Source organism: Parus major, chromosome 2 (genome assembly GCF_001522545.3).
Source record: "Parus major isolate Abel chromosome 2, Parus_major1.1, whole genome shotgun sequence".
NCBI classification, from domain to species: domain Eukaryota; kingdom Metazoa; phylum Chordata; class Aves; order Passeriformes; family Paridae; genus Parus; species Parus major.
The window spans coordinates 24,262,578-24,290,416 of record NC_031769.1 but is presented as its reverse complement, the minus strand read 5'-3'; the positions used below and the strand labels follow the sequence as shown (position 1 = coordinate 24,290,416).

The window sequence follows — 27,839 nt, the reverse complement described above, 5'->3', positions numbered from 1 at the left end:
AAACTGATGAAAGAAACAACACTGTCATAAGACTTTGAATAATGAGATTAACAAAAATGGCATATATTACTTAAAGAGAATATAAAATGTCATGAGTCTAGATAGTCCCCCAACTTCATGCTGTGAGAATCTGAGAAGAAGTTCTTTTAAAAGCTCAGTGTCAGTGGAACAGTCTTTAAAACAGGACAAACAGGTTCAAATAGAAGAAACAGTCTGGGTTGGTTTGTTGTTGTTTATTTTCCCCTGTAACCCTGCTTTATTAATATTTTAATTTCTAGAAATATATAATAGCAATCACTGGAAATGTCTTTGCCCCAATTACCAAGTGACCTGGTAACCACTCTGATCCTAACAGTGGTGGCCTAATGTGCAAAACACGAAACAAGGGCATGCCTTGAATAGTAAGGATTTAATATGGCTGTCTATGCCCTTTAAAAGCTAAGATCTGTTTTAATGGATATGAAACGGAAGGGGTGAATAGTTTAAGGCAAGAGAAATCCATATTTTCCCTGCATGTGGTCTAAGACCTACAGTGATTAACTTTCAATACTAACACAGCATAGTTTCAGTACCAACGTAGCATAGATTTTTCTGTCAAATTCAGCCTGAAAATATTAGAATCAAAGAAGGCTTGATTATAAAGTGATATAAATAGATAAGAAATATATCCTCTATTATACTTATTTATATTTAATCATACTAGGCACTTGCCTTACTATAACTCCCCATTGTTTGAACACAAAACACACTGCATCTTTCTGCTGCGCTGAAGTGAAAAATTAATAACTGAGGAGCAGGATTTGGAATTATTTGTACCACATCACAGATGAAGGGAGAAAAGAACAAGGAACTAATATAATTTCTTTGCTAGGGAGAGAAATCAAAGGGGAGGAGAAGGGAAGGCCAGCAAGGAGGGAATGTGATGTTAAGACAAGTATTGAGGGAAGCAGAAAAGGGGAAGCTTCAAAGAGTGATAGCAAGAGGGAAAGGAAATGTGAAGAGAAGATACCACTATAAATAAAAAGGTCCTTAAAGGATTCCTTCTGTAATAGTTTTCTTCTGAGTGGTAATAAATTAGGCTTTTCCTTTAATCAAATTATTGATTAATTATTCTAGGGCAAAGCAGAGACAGTCAGCCAGAACCTCGGGAACACACAGGATTAGAACTGCACTGCTCCAGAAGGACTCCCAGGATGTCTGTTCCTCAGGTTGATGTAACTTTTCTCTCCAAATCAGCTGATTCACATGCATGGGAGCAGTGTTAAATATAAAACATGTACTTTTGCTGTAAGATTAAGAGCCAAGAATCACAGGAGACATCTAAGCAGCTATTATTCATCAGGTAACACAGATACCTGCACACATGTCAATGCAGCAGTTAGACAGGGACTCATGCAAACTCTAAGTTAAGTCAACGTGAAACTCTCATTTCCTTCAATAACATTTGGAGAAGTATCATGGCTCTCAAACAAGGAGGGCAGCTGACTTCTGCCATCACTCCATAGGCTCAGTTCACCACCAGACGAGTCAGAGAGACACTCCATTACTGTCAGCAGCTATAGGGCTGAGACCTCTTTCCTTAAACTCGAGCATGAAGTTACAGTGTGCTGCCCACAAAAGGCTTCATTCAAGGAACCATCACTCCTGCTCCATGCCTTCTCCATGCTGCACTACACCCCCAGATACTCATCAGAATGCCTCTGCCTCAAAAGGTACAACAGAAAGTGCTGAAGAAGCACAGTAAAAAAAGGCAGGGGTATAGTTTTAAGCTCAGGAGGACTTGGTACATGACCTATCACAGGTTATCAGAGATGTCTTGTATCTGTATGATCTAGTGGCTCACACACTAGTCTGCTTTGCAGCTCCCTGCAGCTCCTGCCATCTGCCTGGAAGTAGCCATCTTCCCAGAAAAGCTGGCAAGATGATGCCACGTAAAATGAACAGTATTGGGGGAACAAGCTCATGTATACTGTCTTGTTTTGAGGCTTGCAGATGGCCAAGTGAACAACAGCTCCCAATGTCATCTCTAACTAAAAAGAGCTAGCACACTTTCAGAGGGATTATTAACAAGTAGCAATGGGACATATTGCATCGATCAGAGGTTTAGACTGAGTCAGACAGTATCATTCCTGCACTACCATTTCTGCCTGCCTACAAACAGCTCAGGGGGAGAGTATTTGAGTCCTCACCTGAGAAGCAAGCCCTCATACAGACACATAAATGTGTACTCAGCTGCAGGACTTGTGTTGCCCTGACAGAAATAAAGCTGCACTGGCAAAAGCACGGTTTTACTAACACAAGTTGCATCTGTACTAAGGGCATTTTGCCACCATATTCCATCAGTATTTTGGCTGGAAATTGTCCCCTTTAAACACAGATTACATCTAGAGTCATTATGGTTTGTTTCATTTAAGGTTTTAAAAACAAAAATCTCTAAGTATCAGATGAGTATTGCACTGAGAGGTCATTATGTATGACTATGGCAGAAAGCCTGAGATGATATCTCTGCAGTATGAATTGCATGCACCCCATGCACTTCAGTGAGGATTTCAGTGTTACTTCCCTCCAACTTCTCTGAAAATTGAAGCCCATGGAAAGAACAAGGAGGATCATTCTCTTAACATACCACCACCACCTCCAAGCAGCGACTCACTGTGGCATTAGGTGCTGGTAACTCTGAAAGATTTCTAATTACTGCTTCTGCTGCTGATCCAGCCAAGCCAAAGGAGCTCAACAAGGCATTTGAGGCATAGCCCTGGCAAATAAATCTGAGTAGTTCTAGAGGGTGACCACAAATACATTTAAAATCTCTGTGAGAACTTAAGTTTGAGGAGCTGAAAGATACCACATGATTAACTGATTCACTAGCAGAAGTAAATGAAGCTTTCAGAAACAATACTGCCTTTTATACCCTTATTCTTTTTTCTATTTCAATCCCTTATCTTTTTCCTTTCCAGCCCATTTCACATCATTATCCAGTATCCTGCAATGGTGGTACCTCTAACACAGCCCGTTAGATAGAGCAACCAGCTCTTTCTAGTATTCCCAGAAGGGACAACACATTTTGTATTTTTATGGACTATATATGGTTGATTTTGGGAAAATAAAATAAGAGGATGGGCAACGAGCACTCCCATGGGGAGAAGACCTGGATGCAGCCCCAAGGTTTGTGTGGAAGAAACCCATTCTTGCCGAAAAATGCTGCAGAGAAATTATAAAAGGAATTTCATCTGCCTTCACTAAATACAGACAATGTTGCTAGAGATGCCATCTCAAATGAAAAAAAAAAACAAACAACAAAACAAAAAAAAAGAGTTTAAAACAGTCAGCATAACAAACACATAACTTTTCTCTCTTAACTTAGCAAGAACAAATGAGGCACTTCAACAAAGCACATTGGTAGTAATAGAAATTAAATTCCCCAATTGCTCTGATAATACCATCTATCAGGAGACAGGCAGTCCTGGGACCTGGGATTTCCATTCTGAAAGAGGTTTTGCAGTCCCGTGCTTCAAGCTATTTAGTGCAATTTCCAGTGCTTCTCATGCAGAAGCAAAGCACTGACAAAACCCGGTATGTCAGGATAAATTTCCAGGTGCAAGTGCCAAAGTCACGTGCCAACTTCATGTCAGGTCCTTCCGTCTCGTGCCCTCTATATTATCAGGCTAGATTGCTTGAAGCCTTATGTTTATATGCATTTATAGCCCAAATCTGTACTTTCTGTCAATGACAATATTGACAGAAAAACAAACTTTGTTCCAGTCCATAAAACGGGGGCTTTGTCTGGGAAATCTGGGGCCTTATGTTTTCTGCAGACTGTGGGGGATTCCCAGTATGATGTAACTGTAGTAACATCCTTTTGAAAATCTATGTCACTGGACTACCAGTGAAAAAAGGCCTCTGGCTGACTCCCGCCTTCTCTCACCATTTTAGTCAATTACCTTAAGAAGGGGGAAAGATCTATTTACTGTCCGCTATCGTCCTGGACTTGAGTAAACCCACTACCGCTCACACTGTATGAACAATTATGGATGAAAAACTTTTACCACCTCCTTTTGCTTTAAGCTGTTCGGCGCTCAGGCACCAGCCTGCGGTCGCTACTGGCAGCCGGGGCCGAGAGGCGCCCCAGGGACCGGAGCAGGTGCCGAGGCCGGCGAGGTTCGCTCACCGCAGCCCTCCCGCAGACAAGCGGCCCGGCCGCCAGAGCCCACCCGCGCCGAGGGCCGGCCGGTTCCCGCGGGGATATCCGCAAGCCCAGCCGGGGATGCCCACTCGCCCAGCCGGGGATGCCCGCTCGCCCAGCCGGGGATGCCCACAAGCCCAGCCGGGGATGCCCGCAAGCCCAGCCGGGGATGCCCGCTCGCCCAGCCGGGCCGCCTGCCCGGGGAGCGCCTCCGGCGGCTGCACCAGGCTCCCGCCCCGCTCCTCCGCCGCCAGCTCCGGGCCCCAAGGGCAGCCCCCGCTGGCCCCTCCGGTACGGCCCCGCCGAGTCCCGGCCCCGCCGCCCCGCGGGTGCCTCACCTCCGCCGGCACCCGGGAGATGCGGAGCGGCTCCCGGCGCCTTGCAGCCCTCACCGAGCCCCCGCCGCCGGGGAAGCAGAGGGATGCCCCGCTGACTGAAGGGCTGCTGCCAGTAGCTGCGCCCAGCCGAGCCGAGCCGAGCCGCCCTCCGCTGCGGCAGGACCGCCGCCGCCGGCTGAATATGCTGTCTCACGGTGGACAAGCTCCTCCCGAGAGCTGCTGCTGCTGCCGCTCTCCTCCTCCTCCCTCCTCCTCCTCCTCCTCCTCCTCCTCCGCCCGCGCGCCCCCGGTAGCGACACCCCCGCCACCGCCCGTGGGACCGGGGCGGGGCCGCGGGGGGCGCGGGCAGGTGGCGGCGGAGGGGCCGGCTCAGTGTCCCCGCCCGGCCCCCCAGCAACTCCGGCCTCAAGTGCGGTCGCTCGGCGCCTCCGTGCTCCCCTCGCTGTCACCCCCACAGCGGCGCAGGCTTCGGCTCAGGAGCAGCCGAGCCGGCAGCTGAGCGGCTGGCCGGCTGTCAACACAACACCGGCTTCACAATCGACAGCCCAGGCAGCATCCACCTCCGCAGCATCCCTGACAGCGTCCCATGGCAGCAGCCTTCAGCCCCACGACAGCTGAGGCAGCATCCCCACACCATCCTCACGGCAGCAGCTGGCAGCCCCACAGCTGCTTTAGCCATCACTCTAAGCTGCCTAGGACATCCTCCCCCCCAGTCAGCCTCACCATCACCCCCACGGCAGCCTGGCCATCAGCCCCATAGCTCCCTGGTCAACTGCCACGGCACCAGGCTCCTGCTTAGTCCTGTCCCCTTCTGGAAGAACAGGGAGAGCTCCAGAACAGATGAACGAGACCAAGCTTTCATTGTTAAACAAGGACAAGACTGTCCAAAGGCAGAGGTTTTGTTTTGTCCCTGCTTCCTCTCACCACTCATGGGAACAGGAGGACCAGACTTCTAGCATTGCCCCTGCTTATCTCCATACACTGACATATCCATCTGCTGGGAGAGAGATGCCAAGCAGTTGGGGATATTCCACATTCCTGCAAAACAGCACCCACTTCCAGTGTAGATAAGTCAGCTTCCCTCTCCCTCATTGCACACAGGTACGCTGCCCCATATGAGGAAAACTTGGACCCTTTGGTACTGTGGTTCTTTAAAGATGTGAAGTCCTGGACATATGGCTCACTGTTGTCCATCCCTCTGGTCTAAGAGAGCAGGAAAGGTACCCTCCAGAGCCCTGTCCCCAGAGCCTAATCTCTTGGTCTCTTTTGGTGGGAAACACTTATTCCAGCCACTGTCATTGGAGGCCTAGAGCCTGTCCTGCGAAGAGTGAGGTACACTGAGCCCTCTGAAAAGCCATAAAGGATTCACATCACCTCCTGTTCCTGCCAGATCCAGACAGATTGCACCTCTCCAGGAGATAAAAAATCCTGAAGAGGAACAAAAGCCTCCATTGCTAGTGAGGATACAGTGATGAAGTAACAGTTCCTCAATTTAATTGGAATTGAATTGGGAAAGAATACTCTTTTGCTGTCCTGTGAAAGTCCTTAAAGAGCAACATCTTCTGCTTCTGCAGGTTGGAGCATGTGGAAAAACAGTGGTTTTAAATGCACAATTTGAAAAGTTTTGTGTTTGGGGCTTTTGGTTTGCAACTCTTTATTAAAACAAGGCCCTTCCAATATCAGGCAACCAAAATTGAACTTCAGAAACTGATTTTTGCTTTTGAAAGTGTTGGAGTGTTGGCCTTAGCCCTAACATAAATACCACAGGGTTTGTTTAGGTTCCTTTGAATTGCGTGTCACTTGCAAATTGCCTGCAAACTCAGCGGATTGCTTTAAATTATTCCTGAGCTATGAGGGCCTTGGAGTCATTTAGTATTCCTGAATCGATAGATGAGACTGGGTCTCCATGGGGCCTGATGAGATCCTGCTATTGTTAACATGCTGTCCTATCCATATATAACCATTATGCCATGGTATCACACACATACCATGACATCACTGTGTATGATGATACCAGGCATACTAAAATATGTCATAAATGGGTTTCCAGAGATTGTTTAGCCCTAGATTTTTTGTTACAAAGTAATGGTATCTTGTGTTCTAGTAATAATTGCATGAGATGCTTCTTTAAAAAATACAGTTCAATGGGACATAATTTTGGTATCTATTACATTCACATTTGCCAGAGGTGAAGTATAAAAATAAAGGATGTATGTGTCAAGGAAAAATTGTTTAAAAATCTTCATCAAACATAATGACAGATTCAGTAAAATTATTATTAAAAAACAGGCAATTGTATACAGAGGAGCTCAGAAAAAACTTCAGTGGCCAGGGTAGTATATTAAAAAAACACACAAATTTCTCCTCAGAATCAACCATTGTAAAGAAATCTCCAAGGAAATTTGGAGAGAAGCAATCCTAGGTAATATAGGTTATGTGCCCCTACAAGTAACAACCTCCAGGAACTCAAGAAAAAAATTATGAGCAGCCCAGTTAAGGAGGTCTCTGAAGGAATAACAAATTTCCCCAGAAGTGATGTTCTGTCCTCTTTGACCTCAGTCTCACCATTGTCTTTTCTAATCTTCCACAGCAAAAGATCTCACCATTTTTTGTGGATTTCTTGCTTTAGGCATGCAAATTCTGTTGTCACTAAATTTAGAAGGAAGGAATAAAATCTTCGTACACCAAGAAGATATGTTTATATTCACTTTTCAGAAAAAAAATGTTATGATCAATGATGTCTTTGTAACTTCTTTTAATGAAAAATATCTAGTCATTTCAGTATACTGAATGTATACCCACTCACATTACATTTTCCCCTTAACCACAAATCCATGATATTATCCAACTCAATATAGTCTTCTAGTAGCATTATCTGATTAAATATATCTTAATCATCAGGTGAATGTGCAGTAGCAGAGAGTTAGGATTATTTTCAAAACTTTTATGTTCTCATTCTGAGTTCAGAAGGTGGTTATTGTAGCCCCAGATTGCTTTATGAGAACAACAGAGGGCAAACTGTTCAGCAATTACAGATGTCTGACAAGCTGCCTTCCCTGCAGCAGAGGTCAGTTGTACATGGACACACAGCCTCTACACTGTCATCTGAAGAGAAATCAAAGATTAAGGGAAAGTCTGAGGTCCATCACAGACCATGCATTGTGTTGAGAAAGGCTATTGTTAAAATTACAAAAATTAATTGTTTTCCTGTCTCCCCTCTTCTAGCTTACACATGTAAAATGTAGAGGTTTCCGTGCACATTAATAAGTGCAATATGTGGTTAATTGCTAGATTGGAAAAGTTCAAGGAAAAACAACTTGACATGCTTTCTTTTTGAAGTTACTTTATATGGAGTTGTTCACATTTAAGTTATTAATGAAGATGGGTATGAGTTGCTCTGGCAAATGAATAACTGTTTATGATGCAACATAAGATAAATAATTAGCAATAATTAGTAGTGCATTGCATTTCCCTGCCTTAGGCACCAGAAACTCCTACATCACAGCAGGCATTAATAAATGAGAAAACCCTCTAGGAAGTTTGTGCCACTTGAAGATTAAAAATTAATTTCAAAGCAGACATTTCTAAGGCTTAGTGAAAATGGCAGCATATTTTAGACACCTTGCATGGTAGGCATCACCTAGGCTTGGCAAATAACAGAGGATGTTACAAAATGCCTTCCAGTTTTACAAAAGCAATGATTTAAACAAAGGATCAAAAGGCAGAATGAAAGCAAAATTTAGAATAAGTGAGGAATATCACTTCTGAAGTCAGGTTTACTGTTACAGTAGTAAAGTCACAATGGGCACTATTCCACATGGCTTCAGAAATCTTTCATTCACAAGTGAACTAGTTAGTTACTCATGTAAGAAATGCATGGGTGGTTGCTCAGTTAAAAAAAAAAAAAAAGAGTTAATAAGAAAGTATTGGAAGACATTTTTTACTGTTTGCTGAAATCAGTTAGATCTCCAGGCAGATCACTGAGTTGAAATTACTGCAAGTCTGAATATCCACAATACATTCGAGTCACTAATAATTCCTCTATCAATTGATTTCCTATTGGTAGATTTCGAGATCTTTGCCAAACACATGTACAAAGCCAAAAAAACCCCACATATCTGAAAAAGGATAAATTCTTCCTCAGAAAAAAAAATAAGTCAATAATGAGAGATAATGTACATAAGTAGAAGGTAAAGGGATATATTTGGCAGATTGGTGAGTTCCATGCTGTTCTGGATTTGGTTTACTCTCAAAACATGTTGCAACACTGTGCTCTTAGAAACAATTATTTTAGTGACAGGTTCTTTTCTAAGCCTCTTTTCTTGCTTTGTTCCTCATTTTCCTACAACATTGTCACCAAAATTTGTTGTCCTAAAACTCAACAGTTCTGTACATCTGAAATAGGGATCATGAACTTGACTTCACGTCTTAGACTCTGCCTGTTAAAAAAGGTAATTGCCCAGGCTTCTGATTTTGTACTTGTAACCAAGGCACAGAAAAGGCCTGCAAGAAAGAAAGACTCCAGAAAATTTGTTACTGACTTTGTAAATAGCAGGTTCTTGCCATGTAATACAACCAATTCCTTTTATTTGAAAATATTCAGTGTACTGGGAGGGGCTTGAAAAGATGTCAGCAAAGCAGCTATCCTGGGAAGGAAGTAGAATGTTCTGGGAGACACTTCCCCACGTTCTTGGCAATGGTCATGAAGACTCAGCTGCATGGAGAGGACTCCAGGCTTGAAGGGTTTTACTGTGCTTTACTACTGTGCTCATGTTATGAATTACTGAGGAAGCTGCAAAAGGAGAGCTCCACAGCTGGAGTGGCACCGTCTGGAAGTGAAATGGGCTTGGGGCAGTACTGGACAGTTAAGGGAACACAGACTCTGAAAGCTCTCTTAAATACCAGCTACACAGTTGTCTCCATTCACCTCTGTTTCAAATTCCTGAGAACTCAATAGTTTTGTTGAAGGGAACAAAAGAAATGTCTGAGTTTACAGAATTACCAGCAGCACCCAGCAATTATTGCTCCTTTTTTATTAAAAGTTTGTCTCATTTCCCCACACTACCTTTGGTTTGAAGTCCACACCTTTATGTTTGATTTAAAACAACAACAATTTGCATTTTTGCAAACACCAAAGGATGCTACTCCTTTATAGGATTCCTGAGACCTCCCAAATATTAACTTGAAGCTTAGCTTTACCAAAATTAAAATCAGCAGTACATAGAAGGCGATGCATGAATTTCATACACCATGAAAATGTATTAAAATGTATGAAAGCAGGTAAGTGCTATTTTTGACAACAAATTGAACCTTATGGCAAATTATTCATACAACTGAAAGTAGAAATGCATTATGCAGAGAAGATTCTAAAGGAAAGTATTTATCTAAAATGTCTCTTTGAAATGTCCCTTATTTTTCATACTTTGTTCTGCCCAAGACAGTCATCTTTGTTCACCTTCTCATTATGCCTTAACCATGAACTGGATGGAGTAATTGGTATGAATTAATAGAAAATTCTGGCCTTAATGTTCCATCTAGAGACACAACAACGGTAGGTGCTAATTACAGTAATGATCTGTATCTTTGTAGAAGTGCCTATCAAAGTGTCAGTGCACAATGTCAGTTTTCAAGCAGTGTCCTAGCCCTGAGTTTATGCTGCAGTGTTAGAAAACCACTTACCTGGGGCCTGAGGCCTCTAGCCCCAGCCATGGCTTCTATTTTTTAACCATGCTCTTCTCATACATAACCACTGCTTATTGACAAATATGTCTGTAATTTTTATTTTCTCTCACCCTTATTTTTCCTGACTTAAAGTCTCCTGATAAGGATAAGCAGCTATGTTTGCCTGGAGGCCTGGATGACACTTCACAGAGGGAAGATGAAAGCAGCAGCAGAGAAATATAACAGTTTAATCTTCTTAAAAGGGGATAGCTGATAAAGCAGTTCTGGGGTGGGCTTGTTCCACTGCTTCAAAGTGCTGTTTGGTTAAGGGAATTTATCATTGCACTGTGTGAGCATGATTATTTCAGCATTGCTTCTGATCCCAAATAGCTGTCATTGCATAGAGTTGTAGATGGGTATGTTTTTTTCTCATTGAAATCTAAAAATAAATACTGGAGGAGTTGGGGAAAATTTCTATTGAATGCTATGAGCTTTCAGACATGGCAACCATCGTAACAAGGAAGCCTAAGAGAAAAGATATGGCAGCACAGACTGTTCCACCAAGACAAGGCAAACTAAAATTCAGCAGACAAGTGGTCTTCATACACAGGCTTTTAGAAAATCAAATCAATTATACATTTAGTCCAGAGGAAGGAGACTGCTTCCACACAGCCAAAATGAATAGGACTGCTTAGCATGACCTGAACAGGGCTATCTATCCTCTCTTCTCGGTAGAAGAGGGTGCTGCATGTGTGGCATATAGCAGGTAAGGTGATTTGGAATCCCTCAGCTCACAGGACATTGAGATTATGACTTGGAACTGAAAGTAGGCAAGCATCCAGTGTCAGTTCAGACATTGTGGTGCATGACAATGATTCACCTTGACTTCCCCACAATTTTTAACACACCCATGTCCTGAATGGGATGTCTGTGCTTGGTAGGCAGCACAATTCCAACATTTTTGCTTTGAAGGATGCCTATGTCACTGTCATGTACATACAGATAACACATCTCCACTAAGCCTTGTTATGTAGACATTTCATGCCCTGGGCCATTCTCAAGAACTGCCTACCTGCTCTCTCCAGGTGTGACAGAACAATGTCTGCACCAAAAAGCATCTCTAGAATGAAGTTCCAGGGATAAGACTGAATCTTATCCACTGAGAATAAAATCTCTGGCCCCGCTCTTCTTAACTTGGTGAAGACTAGTGAAGACTGCAGAAGAGATGGAGGCAGAAGGCTTACTTAGGAAATTGTACACTACATGGTTATAAAGCCAGTGACAGAGTAAATAGCGATTAGGGAGAGTTTGGGACTGGGATAAACTTTAGGTCTGGACAGGGGCAGAACAAGCAGCTCTGCAAGATACAGGCAAGGGTCCAAAAGTTATAGGCCTGAAGATCTGGGAGGGTCTGAAAGTGATTGTGACACCTGCCTTGTCTACTTGGATTGTAGTAGAGGAAATCACCCTAAGCCTTTTGAGGAGGAAAGGACTGGCAGCTGTTGCATAGGCTGAGGTGACAGTAGCTCCAGGGGTGGTTCTCTGTGAATAAATTACATCAGTCACAGCACAGTCATTCCCTAAGTGGTAAAGGTAGAGGTGGTGAATGTCAAAGATGTTGCTGCTGTGATGTCAAGTTTAGATGTCAATCTAGTACAGCCCAGATGATGTTGAGACAGAAATGGAAGGAGGAAAGATGCTATGTCTGTACTTCTGTATGAAAAAAAAAGGAAGTATCTGCCTAAAATTCATAGTCCCAAGCAGTGGCAACTTGTCTTACCTTTGGAGCTGTGATCATCAAGTACATCAGGGCCTCACTTGAGTGCTGGCTTTCCTTCTGCACATCAGCTTGACAGAGTTCATTATTTGGAGAGCTGGGATAGTAACTGACTGTGGGAAATACATCCATGACAAATTACACAGTTAGAACAGTGCTCTGCAGTGCCCAAGAGCCTCAACAATTTGTTGTGGAATAGTTGCTGTTTTCTGGAGAACATTGGGCATTTTTAGAAAACAGCCCAAAATATGAAGCACTTGATTGAGAAGATAAGATGAAGGTCATGCCAGAAGAATAGTTATTTTTCTGGAAAGCTGTATGCTGGAAGTGATGAGCTACAGTGGAGACTAGGGAGAGAAGGGGGGGTCAAGGCTGGTGTTCCTAAGTCTCTCTGACCTCCTAGGATGCTAAAAGTGGTCAGACTCTGTGGTGGCCAAATCATCTAGGTGCCCATCCACAGACCATATTCCCATGTAGCCTGTGAAGCATCTGGCAATGGTCTGCAGAAAGAAAGGAAGAATGTATAATCTGGTCAGAAGAGAAGTACTGTGTGTTGGCTTGGTGGTGTCTCAGTGATGAGCAATCAGTAATGTCATTAGTAGACACTTTGTGTCTGCATTGATATCTTACTGCCTGTCTTGCTGGATGCAAAGAGTTGTGTTAAGTGACTTTAAGCGACTTGTTTCTTGCCCTATGAATTTACTTTCTTGCTGCAGCAAGTGTCCCATCCCAGATTCATCTGTGTGCAGGCAGCTGCAGAGTGGAGCATCAGTCAGATGTCACCTGAAAACCCATGGGCTCACATTCCTTATGGGACCATGTGAGCACAGCGCAGGGCATGTAACAATCCCCAAACTGTCTGTCTGTTCATGATGCCCAGTGTGAAGATGTGAAGGAGAAAAGGGAGTTCTTGCCAGAGTTACGTCATCTCAGAGGCCCCTCACAACACTGTTGACCTCCTGGAAAGGGTTGTTTCCTTGTGGAAGAAGGAGAAGCCATGCTTTGTGGTAGCTAAGACAGGCACTGATTTTATACATGCACACTTTTTGACCTGCTTACAGCAAAGCTATTTAGCATCATCCATCAGAGCTGATGCAGATCTGCCATGAGTCTAATTTGCTTTATGGTGCCAAGAGTCTGAGGAATGCATGAAAGAAAGATTACAACACAAATTTAGGATTACATTTTTCTCATGAAAACTGTCTATCATCAGAAAAATCTGTCAGTGCTGTCTTGACTCTTGTGCGGTATTTGTCCAAGGAACTGCTGTGCCTTGCTGCGAGCTTGTCCTACCCCAGCCATTCCTGAGATAAGGTATTTCTTCTTGACACATATATTATCAGCAGAAGGTAGTGACTGTCTGAGGTGTGGGAATTGTCCACTTGAGGCTGGAGATCTGCTGTCCCTAGTAATGCTGCTGCCCATCAGCCCTGCAGTGATGCTGGCATTTCTGGAACCTTCTGTTACAAGGGGAGGGTCTCACTGTTGGCAAAGGGCTTCCAAGGCCTTTTTGTTGTAGGAGAGCTATGTATGCTGCATGGGAGAGGGGTCTCCCAGAGCTGCCCTGCAGCCACCTTGGCAAGCAGCTCAGGGATGCTGGAGCACTGAACAGCTCCACCTGCAGCCTTCAGTGCCTCCAGGCTTCCCTCTGAATAAGCAGGGGAGGGAGGTATCTGCTGCATGACTGAACGCAGGCCGCAGCTTTGGGAGATGCCTGTAGCCTAAATGTGAATGACACCTTTTAGTCAGATGAACTACACATCAACTAGACCCATCCATTGTAAAATACCGTGCAAGTGCACATTGTGAGAGATTCACTTTTTGTCACAGCCTGCTCCTGCGCAGTCACAGCTAATGGCAAGGCAGAGGCTTTGCTGCAGCCTTGGGACTGTGTATTTCACATGGTGTGCCACCAGCTTATATCTCAGCAATATATACATCCCTCCTCATTTCTGTGTCAGTGGCTAGTGTTGCCCCATTTTCCCTGGACTGCACCTGCTGTGCAGTGTTTTCTTTGATACCTTCCTTTACATAATTGCCTGACAGCTGCCTGCAGTCCATATCTGCTTCCTGCGTCTCAGCATTTCCCAGAAGCACAGCTGCCAGGTCTGGCACATATAGCTAATGCCTCTCCAAAACTATCCAGGAGCAGTAATTCATTAGCAGGATTTAGTTTTTGAAAATTAACTGTCAGGATTTGGAGTACAGCAAAATCCTCCTTACCACCAGTAGCTTTTATTAATGTGCTATAAATAGAACTAAAGCAAGGCAATGTGATGATTACATGAAATTATGTTGAAAGCATTGTAAGCAGTCTAAGAGTAAAAAGTTTACAGAGGTGCTGCAATTGTCTCCCCGCTGTATTACACATCCTAAAAATCTTGTTCCAGGGTTACACAAGAAAAGAAAACACAGCAGATTTCAAAAAGATCTAGAAAGGCACTGCTAACTTTACACTACATCAGTATGATGATGGAGTTTTGTGTTTGTAACCACTAATCAGAGTAGATGAATTTATAAAGGCATACTGCTTTTTCAACACATCCCCTACAAAAACAATTCCTGTGGTATTACTGTATTACTGTAAAGGTGTCACAGAGTTAATAGAAAAGTAAGTATCTGTGAAAAATGTCAAACTGAACCAGAGGAACCATTACCTATATCACACTCTACACTATAAGATTAATGTATCCTCACCTCAGCATGGTTTTCTCGCCATGACTATGATGAAAATAAAATAGTTCCATGTGTGTGTCTAGACAGTATACACACAACTCTGTCCAGTACATAAACATATTTTTTTGGAGCATGACCAGATACTCTGCTTTCCACTGATTCATCCTATACACATACTTTTTATTTAATTTTTAATGACTATCCTAATGACAGCTAATTGTCTACTTTTAATAAAGATCTTATCTTCCCAGTTTACCTGAAGAATGGTTTTCTGTGTATAACAGGAAACTTCATTTCAATGAATTTCAATGCATGCTGAGATAATTCTATTATTTAATTCTATGTGTTTTGGGTTTTGTGGATCTTATTAATATTTGGGAGTATTCTATCCTTGTCCCCAAATCTCTGACATGCACATAAGCTATGAAACAAATTGTGGAAAAATTTTCAGTGAGCTCTATGAGACATGTAAGTATGCAACATTCCAGTGACAAGCTCCAGGCTCCTATCTTTGTACAGAAGCCAATGATGATTACATGGAAGTCAGTGCCAAAATCCCCCTTGCTCAGAGTGCATGTAATGTGCATTGTGCACAACTTAACACCGAACAGATATGTAGCATCACCATCTGGTGTCACAGTGAAGGAGAAGCTTTTGCATTACACACCACTGCCATGTGTCTGCAATTATTTCAGATCACCACCCTCCTTCAAGATAAGCTGAGTTATGTACAAAGTGACTCTTGAGATAGGAGATCAGTTTGGAATGGCCATTGACACAGTAAGAGAAAGCATTTGGGAACCTCATAAACAGATCCTTAGGTTTGTGCTATTGATATCAGTCCCATGTTCTGCTACCCAAAACTGCAGCCTCTTTCATGTTTTGTGATCTCTCCCAAAGAGGTGCTTGCTGTTAGTCTTCCACTGTAAGTGCTTTTTCTACCTCTGTCTAAATAGTATATTTTCATAACCATTTTCAGACAAGTCAGTGTCTATCCAGTTGGTTGATGGGAAGTTCAGTCTTCAGATGAAGTGGCCAGGGTCTTTCAGAAGAATGAAGTGCTCCACAGCACCTGAAATGCTGAAAAGCCAGCATTTTATCCACTTGATGATCCTGCTCTCCATCACAAAAACCATAGATTCTGTTCCTGTACGAATATGTCCTTAGACCATTAACCTATCACTTTAATTATTATTATTGCAAAAATAATTTCACTATACATTGCTTTATTAACTATCAAACTTTTTGGGAAAATATGATGGGTAAATGAAAGGGCACAGGTATATTCCATGGCAGGACATACACATAATATAACAGAGTGAGTGGGACAGCCACCATTCATTTTTGATTTTTTTCATTTAAATTTTTATTTAATAACTAAGTTTTATGTCTAAATTATAGGAGATAAGAAAAGCATCCCTAATAAGTCATTACTTATTATAACATCACTTTGTTTCCTTACTCAACTCTTTATTTTGAATTTGTTCAAATACTCATGTTTGATACACTGCTAGCAAAATACAGTTATTCATATTCTCAATCCTCCTATTTATTCAGACTTCTCATTATATATCAAAACTTCCATTAAGACTTTAGACATTGATTGATGCTTGATCTTCCATTAGTACAAATGGGGTTAATACACAGAAAAGGAAAATAAAACACCTCCTTAAAGTGTGAGCATCATGATAAAGCCAGTATCACAGACTCAATTACTGTTACACAGCGCCGTGTTGCCACTAGGTGTCAGGGACACAATTCACTCTGCCCGGGCAGCAGGACCGCAGGCTTGCTTAGCTATGGCTCACGTCCCCAAAGCATTGAGGGATAATTTTGTCTACACTCTTATACTTCTCAGTTAAAGGTTTTAAAACCCCAGTGGAACTAGTTGTCTCTTTGAGAAGATCACTGTTTTGAAAACTGTGTACTGGTGCACTTAGCTCTGCCACCCTAGCAGCCATAGAGAGGGAGTTACAAACACAAATTAGAGGCAAAGAATAAAGAAAAGTACAAGACAAGGGCAGAGCAGCAGATATTGTCTACTTGAACTGCTGTGAGGCCTTTGACACTGTCTCTCACAAGAAACTCACAGAGAGCCCAGTGAAGCATGGCCTGGATAGACATACACAGTGAGGTACCCTGAAAACCATTTGAACATCTGAGGCACAGAGTCTAGTCAGAGGCCAGGAACCAGCAGTGTACCTGAGGGGTCACGGCTGGGTCTAATTCTGCTCAAAATCTTCATCAATGGTCTGAGTGTACCCAAGTTTGCAGATGACACAAATCTGGGAGCTGGGCAGAGTGGCTGATATACCAGAGGGTCATGATGCCATCCAGAGGGACCCTGTCTTGGCAGGAACAGGTGAGCAGAAAGCTTATGAGGTTCAGTAAGGGAAAGGACAAGTCCTGAATCTGGGGAGGAACAGCCCTATTCACCAGTATATGCTGTGGGACACACAGCATATAAGAATCTTTGCAGTAGATCTGGGGTCCTGGTAGATGTAAAATTGAACATAAGCAAGCAATGTGCCTGTGTAGCTGGGAAGGCTGAAGGGATCCTGAGCTGTGTTAGGAGAAGTGATGCCATCAGTTCAAGGGAAGTGATCCTTCTGTTCTCACCACTGCTGAGGCCACACCTGGAGTACTATGTCCAGTTCTGAGGCCCCAGTAGAAGGCAGACATGGACTTATTGAGGGAAGTGCAGCAAAGATTTCACACCTCTGATCACCACCCCCTGGGCCCGGCTGTTCAGCTGGTTTTCAACCCAGCTTACTGCTCATCCAGCTCATATATCAACAGCTAGTTTATAAGGATCTTATGGGAGACAGTGCCAAAGGCCTTACTGAAGTCCAGGTAAACAATATTCACAGCTCTCCACTCATCTACCAGGCCAGTCACTTCATCATACAAGTTTCTCAAGTTGGTCAAGCCCTTCCCCCTAGGCAAGCCATGCTGACTACTCCTGGTGATTTTTTTTTTTTTTTTGGTTGTTCATGTGCCTGGGATTGGTTTCCAGGATTAGCTGTTCCATCACCCTCCCAGAGATCAGGGTGAGGCTGACCAGCCTGCAGGTCCCTGGGTCTTCCTTCTTTCTGAATGATAGAAGTGGCATTTACCTTCCTCCAGTCTTCAGATACTTCTCCCAGTCATCATGAACAATCAAAGATCAATGAAAGGTTATTGAAGGTGGCCTCACATATGCCAGCTCCCTCAGCATCCTGTCAGGGCCCATGGCCTCATATGTCCAGTTTACTTAAGTATTCCCTGATCTGACTCTCTTTCACCAAGGGCACATGTTCTTTGATCCAGCCTTTCCTCCTGGTCTTTGGGACCTGGGATTCCTGAAGGCTAGTACAGATGGAAGCAAAGAAGGCATTCAGAACCTCAACCTCTTCCAAGCCCTGCATAGCCAGATACCCCACCTCACAGAGCAAGATGCCCACATTTTCCCTGGTCTTCCCTTTGTCACCTATGTACTTATAGAAGCCCTTCTTGTTGTCTCCATTACCCCTGGTCTGATTCAAATCCAGCTGGGTTTTAGTTTTCCAAACTTCATCACTCAATGTTCAGACAATGATTCTCACAGGTACTCCTCACAGGTTACTCATCCTTGCTTCCTTTTTGTCTTTGAGGATGGCCAAGAACAACTTGTTTATTCACATGGTCCTCTTGAAATTTTTGTCTGTTTTTATTCATTGGGATGGAACGATCTTGACTGTGTAGGAGGTAAGCTTTTAATACTAATCATCTTTCTTAGCCCCACCTTCCCTCCAGGGCCTCATCCCACAGCATTTTTTTCAAGATCTCTGAAAAGGCCAAAGTCTGCTTTCCTGATGTACAGGGTTCTGACATTGTTTTTCCACCCTCCTTGCCCTTGGGATCCTGAATTCCACCATCTCATGGTCACTGCAGGCTGACCTGCTCACAAGGCTGTCTTTGATCTTCACATCCCCTCCTTGGTGAGGATGTGGTCCAGCAGTGCACTTCTCCTAACTGACATCTCTATCACTTGGAGGGTTGGAGGAAGAAGTTATCATAAATGCCCTGCAGGAACCTCCCAGCTTGTTACATTCTACAGTGTTGTTCTGTTATCACTGTTATTCCGCAGGTAATACTACCTAAATCTGTGCCGTATATTGAACTTGTTATGCAATACATTTTACTCTCTTGACACAAACTGACTTCCATGGCTTTGGCAGTCCTTTGTGTAGGATCCACAAAACTACCCAAGATTCCTTTTGCCATGTCATCTGAGGATCTCTTCGTGTGTAGGGACTGGACTTGGGACTGGACCCTTTCTATTATGTTTTATTATGTTTTATTTATGTTTTATTGTGTTGTAGATAAGATTCTTGTTTCATTTCTAGCCACCACTGCCACACTCAGAATCATGAGATTACCTGAAAATAATACAGAAAACAGTGATAAAAGTGTTCAGAAAAAAGAGAGATTATTTTTCTAGCATCTGCAATAAAGTAACCTCCCAAGTATTTACAGATTTTCTACACTTTGTAGAACTGTCTGTTGGTAATATATAATATTGTGACAGGCTAGTTTTGGTAGTAGTAGCCTGAAGATTTTTCTTGGAAAATTGTTATTTTTGCTCAGAAATCTTCAATTGTCATTCAAACTAACACACCTAAATAATTCTTTAGCTAACAACAAATACATTAAAATGACCAACTATACACACTGGAAACAAACAAAAATAAAAATAAATAGGAATAAATAATAGTCTTAGGTATGATTTTACAACCAGGCAAAATAAAAGATGAGCATTACAAGAAGAAAACATTTCAGGATCTCAGCAGGCAACATTCTTGAACTTAGACAATGCCACACAGGCAAACCTAACCTAGGCCAGGTTAGCTGTCATGATACCCTGCACTGCCACAGAAATCTGCTGGGGTGCAATGTCTCAAGGAACACAGACAGAATTGATCAAATTACATAATGTCTACTGCCCATTTAAAAACCTTTTGCTTTCTAGATAAAATAACTCTGGTTTTACAAAATTTTGCTTTCTTTTTCTGCCATTTATTAGAATATAATTAACTTAGAAAGTTTTCTCTGATTATTTACCAAGAATGGCTACAACACACATTTCTTTTAACAGCTACATAAATTATGTTTGCACAGTGCACAGCAAGATTTCAGGAGCAAAATCTAGGTAAAAGCACTTAGCAGAAATTTACTTTTTTCTGGGCCAGGAAGAATGAGCCTTTCTGTTTTGCAACAGCTTCCTTAGCACATATTTTCACTATGCCAAAGATGGGACACTGTAGTGTCTGTCTGCTCAATGTCAGTCTGTAAGTCAACTTTCTGAAAGAACAATTTTTGTCCATTTAAGATGTTCTGAGCTGGACTACCAGAAACTTGGGCACATAAAAGGCATTTTTCAGTTCTAAAATAATTTCCTTTACCTGATTTTAAACAGAAAAGTTGAATGTATAGAATAATATCAGAATTATTTTCAATTCCAATGAAAATTTAAATTTTCAACTCTAATGCATTTTCCTCCAGAATATTACAGAATGTCTGCATTGAATGAGAAAATAGGTTTAGCCCTACTAGAGGCCTAGATTAGATCTGACAACTTGACTAGAATCCTAAATTCCCAGTCTATTTCTGTACACCTATATCATGTTTTCCCTTACCAGCTCTGCTCAGAGGGAAAATACAAATCCTGCTGCATGTGGATACTTGGTCACATGTAGGCATGCCAAGCTCTTAGACAAATACCAGTAAATGAGGAACTGCTTCTTTCCACAGTGGGAAAAAAAATTATGTGTTATGGAAATGTTGACACTTCACAAATGAGAAAAAATATTGTGTCTTCAATGAATTCAGCCATAAGGAGGAGAAAAGGTCCATGGAACAGCAAATATTTCTCACTTTATTGTGTTAAGTTGCAAGATGGTATTTAAGTACTGTCTGCGAGAGTAAAAGAGGAATGACATACTGTTGCACGGCTGCCTTCATGTTTTCACAAACAGGCTGTTTCTAAGTGCCATAACTACAACTGCCATGGTTCTCACAGAAACTAAGTTGTCCAAGCTATGTTTATATCTCTTTCATAGCTTCCTTAAACTAACAAATTTCTATTTATGTGAGCTAGTAGCTTCAAATTTATGTCATGCAGCAGATGTAATCCAGGCTCCAATTATGTCTAGACTCAGTTCAAATGCTCACGACCTGTTTGCTTGGAAAGCAGATGACAATAATATACTAATATACTAGCTTATTCATTGTCCTACACACTTTGTATCTTTAGTGCAAAATTGTATTGAAATTTCATACAGAACTAGAGTCAGTTCTCACCAATATTTTACCAAGGAAAAGGAGTCATGTGAGTTTATACTTAGGGAAAATTGATATCCTCAAAAATCTTACTGTTCATTTTGTGACTAAAGTTTTCACAGAAATCACTACCAAACCATTGCTCTGTGTGGATATCAAACCTCATTTGAATTCTAAATTATATATGTAGCCACTCTGTTTCTTTCTGTCCCTAAACATAAATCTGAAATAATCCTTGAAGTAAAAATAGCAAAGTAACTAGTGCCCACAAGAAAATACATGACCTGAGTATATTGATGAAAATGTTGTCTAAGTGCACTGTCAACACCAGACCTGCCCATGTCCAAGCAGATCCCACAGGAAATGACGGTATCTAGCTTATTTCAATTTTCTTTTTACTCTCCTGAAGTGTAACTCTTACCCTAATTCTAACACCACCATCCATCCTAATATAAAGCATAGGGTATTGGCTCTCAACGCAGTGCTGAACACTGCCCTAGGGCAACAAGAGCTGGGACTGAGGATTTAGTGCTCACCTGACACCCACCAGCCTTTCACACTCAGTCCAACCTCATTCCAATCTGTAAAACCCTTGACACAGGGATTCACACAAGAGCAGGCCTTCAGTGCCTTCCAAGTCCAGTGCTTACTCCAGCTATGCCTATTGTCCTCTCTTCACAGCTGAGCAGAGCTCTCCCATCCCTCAATAATATCCCCTGTGCCAGATGAGACGCTTCTGTGCACCTGACTTAAAAATTACTTTCCTAAAGGATAAGGTACCAGGTCTTCCATTCAGAAGCCCTTGCCCTTTCCCCCAAATCAGCTCTCTTCCCTACTCTACTCAGAAGTGCAGAGGGCTGCCAAACCTCGATCAAAACTCAAGGTGTGGGCCTGTATGGATGCCAACCCTCACAATATCCAAGGAACCATTTCTAAGTTAGCACAAAGAGGGAGGTCAGCTATGCCTGGGTCCTCTCCTCTAATTGTTTTAAAGAGGCAATCAGGCCATTTTTCTCAGACTCATTCTTTTGTGATTATTTGCTCAGACTGCCTTTTCTTCTAAAAAATCTTCAGCTTCTCCACATTTTGGATACAACTTTACAGTGAGAGATGCCTTCACTGATTTGGATCTTCAGACTTGATGTCTGCAGTCAGCAGCAAATGGCATCTGTGTATTGTTCCCTCCAGATGTTGACTAACTGGGCAGAAACAGTCTTGATCTGGGAGCTAACACAAAGGCCAGGGTGGGGTGTGAAAACCTTTCAAAAATTTTGTTTAGCTTAGAGCTAGAGACTTACTACAGAACACATAATTTATGCAATTCCTAGAAGTGCCTTAGGGATGTTTCCCATGTTTCATGAGGTTTTACTGCCTGGATTGAAGCAGAAGCCTATATCTGATTCTCTGCTGAGTTCCCAGTTTCAAAATTTAGGCTTAGGGAGACAACAGAGTTACATCTGTAAGATATCTAGGGAGTTTCTAAACATATATATATATCACTGAGTCATGGAAAAAAACCCAAAACACCGTTCATCCTGATTGCTAGAGCATCTATCCAAAACCTGAAGGAGTAAGGAAAACAAAGATGTTTTGACAAGAAAAAAACAGAAGACTTGATTGCTCTGCAAAGAATAAACTGTGCAGCAACTTACAATCCATGTCTCATCCTTTGACTAGTCTTGAGTATGGGTACTAAGTCCACTTTTTCTTTCACTTTCCTACCCCTCCCCAATACCAAAAAACCCAGCAAGATCATCTCTCCTCTGTCATTAACTATTACACTTTAGCATAATAGCAACAGCTAATCGGAGTCCTATATATGGTGGTACAAATGTTAAAAAGGCCTTGACAGGATCTCTCTGTGGGATATTCATTGTAGAAGTCTACACTGTATGGATATGGGTGGGATGGCTCAGTGAAGTTACCTAACATGTCATGCTTGCCTAGTCTGGGAAGCTCACAAGAGCTGTCTGACAGAGCATGGTGGCCCCAACAACAAATAGCAGGAGGCTCTTTTCACTGAGATCCTGCATACAGCAACATTCAATCAATTAAAAATTTCCGTTCAGAGCTCCATCTTACCTTTCTAGTATTTTCTTACCACATTTGGAGAAGAGACAGGCAGTTCCAGGGTTAGGTGTCCCTTGCTTCCCTTCTGATCACAGTCCTGATTACAATGAACTCAGATGTTGGTTCTCACATGGGGGAATTATCAGTTCCTCCTTTCCTGCCCCTGGTTGCTGTCACCAGATCTCCCTGATGGTTTCTCTCAATTCAGATATCCTATGTTTCCTCTGAAAGCCCATGACCAAGACATTGGCAGAGCACTTTTAAAACAGAAGTATTGCTTATTTTAGAAGAACAGCAAGAACAAAGCACACAGAGAAAAGTATTTCAAAACAAGAATAGGAATATCTGGTTTATTTTTCCTTGCTACAAAGGTGGACCAGTCACTGACTTCCCCAAGTTAGACAGTCATAAAAAAAAATAAATAAATTCAACTCATAGAATTAATCTATGCATAATGTAGGAAACTGAACAAAGGGAAAATCAGACTTAAAAAAATACTTCCCTAGAAGTCTTTAGAAATTATTGAAAAACTAAAATATGAACAATAAAACTGACCTTTTCCTTTCAGTGTGCCTTTTGCTATCTCAAATCTTACAGAGAGGTTTGATCCAGTTCCCACTTAAAACTACAGCTGAAATGACTGGAAACATTGAACTGAATGGCCATTGAATTAGGACTTCATTCACAGTCATTCACACTGGTTACTATCCAGTAACCGGAAATAACACATGTACAACTTCCCTCTGGCTAAGAAGTTAACCCATCACTTCAAGGATGTCCTAGCAATTCCCTCTAGTATCTCACATTGCAGTAGCTATGCACAGTACTTATTATGTGCAGTTGGCAATAAGATTTCCCACCATCCTGCTGAAAATTATCCACTTAACTCATACAACTCATGAGTCACTATCTGAACTCTGAGTACAGAATATTACAGCCAGCTTTTCAGCCGTGCAGTGAGCATACCAAGCCTGTCCTTTCCTGTAAACAACCTCTCCTTATTTTCAGACACAGCTGTCAGAGCCCCAAATACTCCAAAAGGCACTTGAAAATCTGGGTTGCACCCTACTGCTGATGGCCCAGTTTCCCAGTCATGACACAGAACAAAACTGTTCTGCAAGCATAAAGGCTTTCTCTTTGGCCAAGTCAAGGTTATGTACAAATACACACAGCAGCTAGGATCAGACAGCCCATACACTTCTACTAGAACTGGGAAACACAACCTTTTGATGATGTTGTAAACAGTGTATCAGACATAAAATTAAATTTTAAAAAATACAAATAATAACTTTCATAGTGATTAAAAAAAAGGAAGGATAAGGCAATTTCATATCTCAATGCTAGTTGTGCTGCTCAATACACTTCTGGAAAACATGTTTATTAAAATGAAAACAGTGAGACAGGACGGGACCAGACAGGGTCCCTTTTCAAAGGGAGCTGTGAATAAAATAATTCAACTGATGTGACTACAGGGGAATGGTTAGGGGGTATTTACATGAAAGAAAGCAATGCTGTTCTGGCTCTGGTCTGGGCCCCCTTCAGCATTTCCCAGCATCCAGCACACTCAGGCATGTCTGTGTCATAGGGCATACCCAGTGTCATGCTACTGCCTTTTAGGTCCCATATCAAGATGACGAGGGACACTTAAAATGCCACCCTCAGACTACTGTGGTAACTGGCACACTGACTCAGGACAACTGTGAGATGCTCTTAAGGAGAGTTAAAAGGTCATTTGCACAGCTAATGCACTAGGAATGTTAGCTGCTACATAGTGCTGTAATGCCAGCAACTGTGACGTTCAGGCATTTGCCATACATATCCTGCAAGCTGATCAATACCAGTACAAATTTCATAAAGCTGCCAGGAGCTTAGATTATGTTAACACAAATAGCAAAGAAAGAACAGCCAGAAAAGATACTGAGAAGTAGGAAAGATAGCAAGGCACACAGCCCTTATCACAGCACTGAGAAAAGAATCAGGACAAACAGCTTTGGATGATCTGCACGAGTACATCTATTCCTTTGAAATGCTGGGATATGTTTCGTTACCATAGAGGGGGAAGTTAATGGAAGAGATAGTGAATGGATGGAAATAACATGAAGTGATTTATGTTCAGTTGAGAGTGGCAACTCACTCCAGCAGCATTTAGTCTCTAAAGTATATAAATTACATACTTGGAAAACTGCAAGTTGCAGGTTGTAGCCTTGTTTTATTTGGCTGTCCTAACTTTAACTGGGGTTCAATAGATCCAATTTTTCAATTTCAGACCATTAGAGAGAAGAAGGAAAGGAGGTTGTAATTTTTTTGTCTTTACTACCTTGTGATCTTTTCAGCACATAAAGGTCACCTACAGCAGATGTCAATAATCACACTCTTCACAGTTTCCTTAAAGTTCATAATTTTACAGAACTATTTCACAGGTTACTAAACCAAACCAAATTACTTCTCAGCAAGAGTGAATTGGTGCCTTTCCTATATAATTTTATGAGTTCCCTCTGGGTCTTCTCCAAGGATTTGAGCATTTGGCACAATATTTGAATCATGAACTGACAGTAAAGGACTGGAATTATCTGGATGCTTCAAAAGTACAATATTAGATACTTTTCTCCAGGAATGGTTAAATAGGGACAACCTTTTTATTTGAAAGAGAAATGCTCTAACTGTTCTCTTTGAGTGACTTCAGATGGAAATATATCCCATGTTTTCAACAGTAGAATTTAATTCAGCATGTTGGTCAGACCTAGCACATAATTTCTCAAGGTGCTATGGGTTCATAACTCTGACTGAAATCCCTCAGACCTGCAAGGTCTTGCAGCTTTTATTAAGCAGCCAGAATTTCTCATACAAAACTACAGACCGCTTCTCAAAATGCAGTCTAACACTTTTTTGAGTCTTTCTCATGTAAAGGGCAAATAATACCATATCCACTTTCTGTATGTCACAAAAAGTGGGGAAATGTAATGAAGGTTTGACTAAGGAAAATGTGATAGAAATGTCCTTATTTGTTCAATTTTACTAAATCACTGTTTTGTTTTTTTTCTCCAAGGCCTTGAAGAACGTAATTTTCAGCAAAAATTACATCCTAACTAGGATCCTTGGGCATTGATTTGATTTGACTTATTTTAACTGAAATGCTTAAAATTTAAAAACTGTTTCCATACATGAGAAGAGATAAGCATGTACATCATTTGATGTGCATGCTGTAAGCCCAAAATACCAATAAAAACAAACACAGATACACTTGTTTACTTCAGCATGGCAACACTCCCATCCATGCAATATCCGTTTCAGACTTGTACTCCAATTAAATCCCACATTGCTTTGATAACAAAAAAAAAAAGCTTTCATAAGCTTCAGCATATAGGGAGTTTCAAATAAGGAACTGGTTTAGAGGATTCCATGTAGCAGATCTGTAACAAAAAGCAGAAGGAAAACTGGTTCTCCAACACCTAACTCAGGGGAAAGCACTGCCCTTCCTCATAGCACCTGCTGAATGCTAGCAAGGGCTCTTGTGATGATTACCAAGTTTTCTCTTGTCTAGAGTATCTTCAAGATTGTTTACCTTGGATTTATTTATTGATCTGAATATCAAAAATATTTAATATTTTTAATATTTATAATATAAAATACTAACATTTAAAAACATTTCTCCAGAAACAGAGAATTAGAAGCTTATATTTCTTTCTGGGAATGATGAAATGCCCAAATATTCAACTTTATTCATAATGAGTACCCACAAAATGGAAGGCTTAACAACTCTCACTTCAACAGTAGTTGTGTGAGTGTGTAAGAAGAAATTACACTGCTTCTTATATGGTGTAAATGGATTTCTGACACATTTCAGTGAATCTGGTTTTGTGCAGTGAAAATATGTCTTGTTAATATATATATTTTTTTCAAACTAAATATGTAATTTAATTGATCTCACAACAAAGATACTTTTCATCTGTATTTCACAAACTGTATCCTCCTGTATGTTAAAATATTTTCTTTCAAAAGTGGCCTTTTGAACCGATGCCTTCAAACTTATTGCTGATCATTTGTACCCAGATATTATGCCCCAGATAAGAGAGAATCAAAACTTCTATTTGCATATATTTTTAACTTTTAAATAGGTAAATATTTGAGTATTTTTTTCCTACAGTATTTTTCGATATCTAGGGGTTCTTTTCCCATATAGAAATTAAATGAAATGTATGTTCATGAATGCCTGCATATAAATGTAACCACCATAGTAAATTTATAATATTGGTGTAATTTCAATAAATGAAATGAAGAAATATTAAATTAGTGTGGTGTGGATTTTTATGCCACTTTAGGTAGACAGAAATCTTGGAAATCAAGTGCCCCATAGCTCTGATGATTTTGTTTTCATTTCAGTGACTATTAGATAAGCACTATATTGAAAATTGAATTTGAAAATACCAAAGTGGATAGAGTAATAAATAATATTAAAAAAATTACAGTAGCAAGAAAACTTACTTAATGCTGCATAGCAAAATCATGGATTTTGTCTAATATACCATGAGATTTTGCCACAATAAATGGAGAAAGGGAGACTTCCCTTGTTTATACTGTTATTAATGTTTCAGCAATGTTGCATTGGCAATTTACCCATTACCTGTTAGTCACGACACAAAAATGTTTTGCACTTACTCAGACCCAAAGGCAAAGCATTTTAATTGTTCAGTGCAACATTTTTTTATTGTACTGGCTCTTTATCAGGAATATTTTAATACACAAGCTATATTTTCATTTTTAATTGCAGTTATCACACCTTAGCCTGTGGCTATACATTTCATCAAATAAGAAAACTCCCATAGACCTACTGTGT

At 41.3% G+C, this 27,839-nt stretch overlaps 1 protein-coding gene and 1 long non-coding RNA gene across 5 annotated transcripts in view; both read right to left on the bottom strand.

Annotated features, from left to right (window-relative positions):
- DYNC1I1 (dynein cytoplasmic 1 intermediate chain 1) overlaps positions 1–4,712 on the bottom strand; it is a 183,251-nt gene extending 178,539 nt beyond the window's left edge. For 3 of the 4 annotated variants that reach the window (XM_015617547.3, XM_015617549.3, XM_015617550.3), the window contains exon 1: positions 4,522–4,712. The gene's annotated coding sequence lies outside the window, so the exon portion shown is untranslated. The remainder of the gene's footprint in view (positions 1–4,521) is intronic. The other variant, XM_015617548.3, reaches the window with a different exon arrangement.
- A 9,463-nt stretch (positions 4,713–14,175) lies between these two features.
- LOC107200489 lies at positions 14,176–26,563 on the bottom strand. The gene is made up of 2 exons (XR_004495778.1): positions 23,037–26,563; positions 14,176–19,035 (listed from the first exon to the last, which is right to left on the bottom strand). It is a non-coding gene; the product is annotated as an uncharacterized LOC107200489 (long non-coding RNA).
- Positions 26,564–27,839: the final 1,276 nt, after the last annotated feature.